This window comes from Carettochelys insculpta, chromosome 2 (genome assembly GCF_033958435.1).
Source record: "Carettochelys insculpta isolate YL-2023 chromosome 2, ASM3395843v1, whole genome shotgun sequence".
Classification (NCBI taxonomy): Eukaryota; Metazoa; Chordata; order Testudines; family Carettochelyidae; genus Carettochelys; species Carettochelys insculpta.
The window spans coordinates 56724815-56730730 of record NC_134138.1 but is presented as its reverse complement, the minus strand read 5'-3'; the positions used below and the strand labels follow the sequence as shown (position 1 = coordinate 56730730).

The following is a 5916-nucleotide window of genomic DNA, read 5'->3' as shown; positions in this document are numbered from 1 at the left end:
CAGGCTTCTGTGCAATGAATGTTCTCAATTGGCCATCCATCCTACCTCCCATCATTGCTAAAACATGATCCCTGAAAATCATGCAGAGGCCCAGAATGTTAGATTGAGAAGAATCACTAAGCCAGGGGGAGAAGTAGATATGCTGGAGGTTAAGGACAGGGTCCAGACTGACTTACACAAATTGGAAGACTGGGCTGCAAGAAATCTGATGAGGTTCAATAAGGACAAGTGCAGAGTCCTGCACTTGGGCTGGAAGAATCCCAAGCATTGTTACAGGCTGGGGTCTGACTGGCTGGGTAGTAGTTTTGCAGAAAAGAACCTGGGATTTGTAGTGGATGAGAAGATGGACATGAGTCAACAGTGTGCCGTTGTAGCCAAGAAAGCTAATGGCATATTAGGTGGTGTCAGAAGGCGAGTTGCCAGTAGATCCAGGGAAGTGATTATTCCTCTTTATTCGGCTTGGGTGAGGCCACTTTTGGACTACTGTGTCCAGTTCTGGTCCCCCAATCATAGGAAGGATGTGGATACACTGGAGTGGGTCCAGCGAAGGGTGACCAAAAGAATTAGGGGGCTGGAGCATATGACTTATGAAGAAAGGTTGAGGGAATTGGGACTGTTTAGTCTGCAGAAGAGAAGACTGAGGGGGGACTTGATAACAGCCTTCAACTTACTGAAGGGAGGTTGCAAAGAGGCTGGAGAGAGGCTGTTCACATTGGTCACAGATGGCAGAACACGGAACAATGGTCTCAAGTTGCAGTTGGAAAGGTCCAGGTTGAACATTAGGAAAAACTTTTTCACTAGAAGGTTGGTGAAGCATTGGAATGGTCTACCCAGGGAAGTAGTGGACTCCCCATCCCTGGAGGTGTTTAAGTCTTGCCTCGACAAAGCCCTGGCTGGGCTGATCTGTTGGGTTTGGTCCTGCTTAGAGCAGGGGGCTGGACTCAATGGCTTTTTTAGGTCTCTTCCAGTTCTATTGTTCTATGATTCTATGAATGTAGAAGGAAACAATTTTTGGTTTTCCCCTACACTATATTGCCAACATGGTTCAGTGACTGTATTCTCAACTTGCCATCCATCCCACCTCCCATTATTGCAGAAAAAAGAGTTATTGGTTTTGCCCCAGCGGCAGCAAGCCCAGCTATGGGCCAACGGGGGGCAGGGTCACTGTATGACCAGTTGAAGTGTTCCCCCTCCATCCATTGGCAGCAAGCCCCTTAGCCACTGGGGGAGATTTACCCTGGCAGCAGCAGCAAGCCCAGGTATGGACCAAGATGGGAGTGTTGCTGAATGACCAGTTGAGCTGTTCCTTCCCCACGGCAGCAGCAAAACCCCCACTATCTTAACTGCCGGGGGAAACTTCCTCACAGTGGCAGCAAAGCCCTCTCTTTGCCACATGCCTGGCAGCAAAGCCAGCATTAAACAGCAGGCACATCCTTTTGTTGGGTTGGGTGCTAGCCCCGTGATATGCGTGAGTGCAGGAAAGACCCATAGTGTGTGGTGCTTGTGAGGGAGTGAAAGGGGTTCACACACAAATGTAAACCAATGAGAAGAAACTTCTGTGTGTTATGCAAGCACGACCGCCAGCACAGCCTTGTTGACACGTGGTATGGTGGGGCAGCAGCTGGTGACAGGCAGCACAGAAATAGCCTCAGAAGTGGCTTCTTTCTTTCTGTCGTAACTAGCGTGAACCCACAGCTAAAGTCTGGCTGCTTCCACTTGGAAAATCAGGCTCTTCCTGTTACTGGAGAGCAGCAGCCAGAGTGGAGCAGTGAGAGGGGCATTGTGGGTTACACATGGGACACCTCTGGAGGCTAATACATTTGATTGTAAGACACGGCACTTCCACACTTGCCTTTAATCAAATGTCTGAATTCAAGCTTGGTGCTGTACCCATCAGGTAACTGTGATTTTGTAATCTCCAGATTAGTGAACCCAAAATTGAGCTACTGCTCTTTAGAGTGAAGAAAATCATGGTAAAAATCAAGCTAACTGAATTAGATTTGAATTTGTCTCATAATGTAGATGCAGCTTGAGTTGCAGATCTGTTTTCTTGTCTCTTGGTGCAAGAAGCAATCTACTGCTGGATTATTTTCCTCTTCCATGCCAGCTGTGCAGAGCCTTCTCTCAGATGTTTGTGTGGCTGTCTAGTGCTAAGGCTTACAGCTACACATGGGCTATGTCTGCACTGGCCCCTCCCTTGGAAAAGGGCATGCAAATGCAGTGGATTGAAAATGCAAACGAAGCACTAATTTGCATATTCAACACCTTATTTGCATAATAATTGCCACTTGCCATTCTGAAAGAGTTATTTTTAACATGGAAAACAGCCGTGTAGGTGGAGTTCCTTTGAAAGGAAGCCCCACTTTTAAATGGACCCTTCTTCCTGAAAAAAATTAGGAAGAGGGTTGCTTTCAATGGCAGCCGGCATCCTGGGGGCCTCACAAAGCCTCGCGCAGCCTGGCAGGGAAGTCCCCAGCGTCCCCTCCCCACTTGGATGCCTGTGGTGCCCCCCACTGCGCTGTGAGGGGAGCGCAGGGGAGGCGGGTGGAGCAGGGCGCTGGGCTGCCCAGGATGCAGCTGACCACTCAGGCCTACTGCAAGATGGCGCTGCACGGAGCCAAGTACCCGCACTGTGCTGTCAACGGGCTGCTGGTGGCTGAGAAGCAGCCGCACGCCTCCCGCAGGGACCTGTAGCCCCACACCCTCTTCGTGGACTGCATCTCCCTCTTCCATGGCACCCTAGCTCTGGCCCCCATGCTGGAGGTGGCACTGATGCTGATTGATTCTTGGTGCAAAGAGAATAGTTACGTGATAGCTGGATATTATCAGGCTAACGAGAGCGTGAAAGATGCCAGTCCAAACCAAGTCGCTGAAAAGGTAGCCTCCAGGATTGCAGAGGGCTTTCATGACCCAGCTCTCATAATGGTGGATAACAATAAATTTACGATGGAGTGCATAGAACCTGCCATTCATGTGTATGAGCATCACGAGAACAAATGGAGATGCAGAGACACACATTTTGATTATTGTGAAGACTGGTCTGAAGCCCAGAGAATCGCTGCATCTCTGTTGGACAGCAAATCCTACAAAACCCTTGTGGATTTTGATAATCACCTAGATGACATCTGGAATGACTGGACAAACCCAGAAATCAACAAAGCTGTCTTACACCTATGTTAGAGAGGCTTCCACTGACTGATTTATGGGCATTTCCACTATGCTGAAGATACTTTAAACAAATCTTTTTGAATGTAAATAGTTATATTCAGTACCTTCTGGGGAACGCTAACAGATTACAAAACCGGCATGTCACTTGGCAAAGGTAACATGTCCATAAGCAGTCAAATCTTTTTAATGAGAATCCTTAGCAGAAATGCAAACTCTCGGTGATAGCCATCATTGTGGAGTCCTTCCCAATTGTGGTAATTATTGCTATGATCTTTAAAACCAGAACAACTTCTGTTTTTGTCCACATTGTTCATATTAAAAAGTTTTGACGAACCTTTTATAATCTTTAGCGAGAATAAATTTTAAAGACTTATGGGGAAAAAAAAGGGAGTCCTCTCTACACATCTATTTTGCCTTTTAAAAGCAGCTCTTCTGGGCCGTGTCTACACGAGCCCCAAACTTCAAAATGGCCACGCAAATGGCCATTTCGAAGTTTACTAATGAAGCGCTGAAATGCATATTCAGCACTTCATTAGCATGCGGGCGGCCGCGGCACTTCGAAATTGATGCGCCTCGCCGCCGCACGTCTCGTCCCGACGGGGCTCCTTTTTGAAAGGACCCCACCTACTTTGAAGTCCGAATAAGGGGACTTCGAAGTAGGCGGGGTCCTTTCGAAAAGGAGCCCTATCGGGACAAGACATGCAGCAGTGAGGCGTGTCAATTTCGAAGTGCCGCGGCCGCCCGCATGCTAATGAAGTGCTGAATATGCATTTCAGTGCTTCATTAGTAAACTTCGAAATGGCCATTTGCGTGGCCATTTCGAAGTTTGGGGCTTGTGTAGATGTAGCCCTGGAATGGTGAGTGGCTGCCATCATGCAAATGATGTGTTGAACATGCAAATTAGCACCTCAGTAGCATTTTTGATCCGCCATATTTGCATGCCCCTTTCAAAAGGGAAGGGCCAGTGTAGCTGTAGCCCTAGAGTAGAGCCCTATTTCAAAATAAGATATTTTGAAACAGCTATTTCAAAATATCTTACTTTAAAATACAAGTACACACAAAATGCATTTCAAAATAGTACCCAGCTATTTCAATATAGCATTTCTGGAGCCATAGTGCTATTTTGAAATAGGGGTATTGGAGCCCATTATGGCTTATTTAGAAATATTATTCTGTGTTTTATTTTGAAATAGTTTCGAAATAGGGGTTATTCTGCTCACTGTGGCTGGGTCTACGCTTGTGTTCCTCTTTCGAAAGAGGAATGCAAATTAGGGAAATCAAAAATGCAAATGAGGCACTGATTTACATAATTTTCATAATCTCGTTTCAGAAGAGATTCTTTCAAAAGAAAAAAAAGTGTAGAGGGGGCTCTTTGAAAATAAACTCACATGTTCAAAAGAACCTTTCTTTCTATTTTGTTTCAGGACAAAGGGTTTGTTTGAAGATGGGGTTTATTTTCAAAAGAGCCCCCTCTCCACTGCTTTTTTTCTTTTGAAAGAATCTTTTCGAAATGAAGCAGAAGATATGTATATCAGTGCCTCATTTGGATTTTTGATTTCCCTCATTTGCATTCCTCTTTTGAAAGAGGAATGCAGGTGTAGACACAGCCTTTGAGGGTTACCAATTTCAAAAAAAATGCTCCCACTACTTTGAAAGTATTTCATAATAGCCTGTGAGTAGTGTAGACAGCTCAGTTATTGCAAAATAACTGCTATTTCAAAATAACTGGGGAGCGTAGCTGTAGCCTACCTGTGCTCCTCTGGGTGTGTGCTGGGCATAGCATCTCTGTTGAGGCTACTTTCCATCCCCCTTTCTGCTGTGACTGATTCAGGAAGCCTGGACAAAGGAGCAAGGCACTTATTTCCTCCTTGCTGTTATAAAGATAACTCACAACCCCACCCTGCCTAATTTAAATTAAGTCAATTTGATCATTTTACAAAAATCTGTTCATATTTTTGAATTTACAGGTGTGATGTTATGAGTAAGGCTAAGATTATGTCGTAGGGGTTACAGAAGTAATGGAATCTGACTTCCAGAGCCCTTCTGGAGCCCTCAGGGCTGCAGGGCTGGATCTGTCAGTCAGGGACTCCTACCACTGCGGCAGACCTTGCGGCCCCAGCTATTGGGGGGCAAGAAACTCTGCAGTTCCTAGTCATTGCAGGCAGACCCCACAGCTCTCACTCCCAGCTGTGGGCCCTGCATCTCCAAGCTACCATGGATGGTGGGGCCACCCTAGCATTCTCAGTCGTGGTGGTGGGGGACCCTGGAATCATAGCAGCAATGGGTTCTCGACCTCCCTGCCTCCCCATTTTGTCAGTTATTTTTAGTAAAAGTCAGGGACAGGGCTTCTATGAATTATTGTTTATTGCCTGTGATTTTTTTTAAAACCAAAAATAAATACGCCAAAATCTTAGCAATCTTAGCAGAGATCAGAAAGCTGAAGTTATCACTTCTTGCACACGTGTAGAAGGAACCCTTGTAAAAGCAACCTGTACAGAAAAGACAGACATCAAACATGCAATCATGAGAAAAAAATTGTGCAGTATCTTTTTCAATACACTCCTTTTTATAACCTTAGATGGCGTTAGTCTGAAAGCTGGGACATCAATTTGGTCAGTTACATGGTTTCACTACTTAAGCATTATCAGTCTACGAAATAAGTTGGAAGCAACATTCACTTTAAAAAGACAGGCTTTCCTGTACATGACTGTTTGATGTACAAATTATGATATATGGTCAGATTTGTTT

The 5916-nt window shown here is 45.6% G+C and overlaps 1 pseudogene; it reads left to right on the top strand.

Moving 5' to 3' along the window:
* Nucleotides 1–2568: 2568 nt before the first annotated feature.
* On the top strand, nt 2569–3205 carry LOC142008509 (ER membrane protein complex subunit 8 pseudogene; annotated as a pseudogene).
* The last annotated feature ends 2711 nt before the right edge of the window (nt 3206–5916 follow it).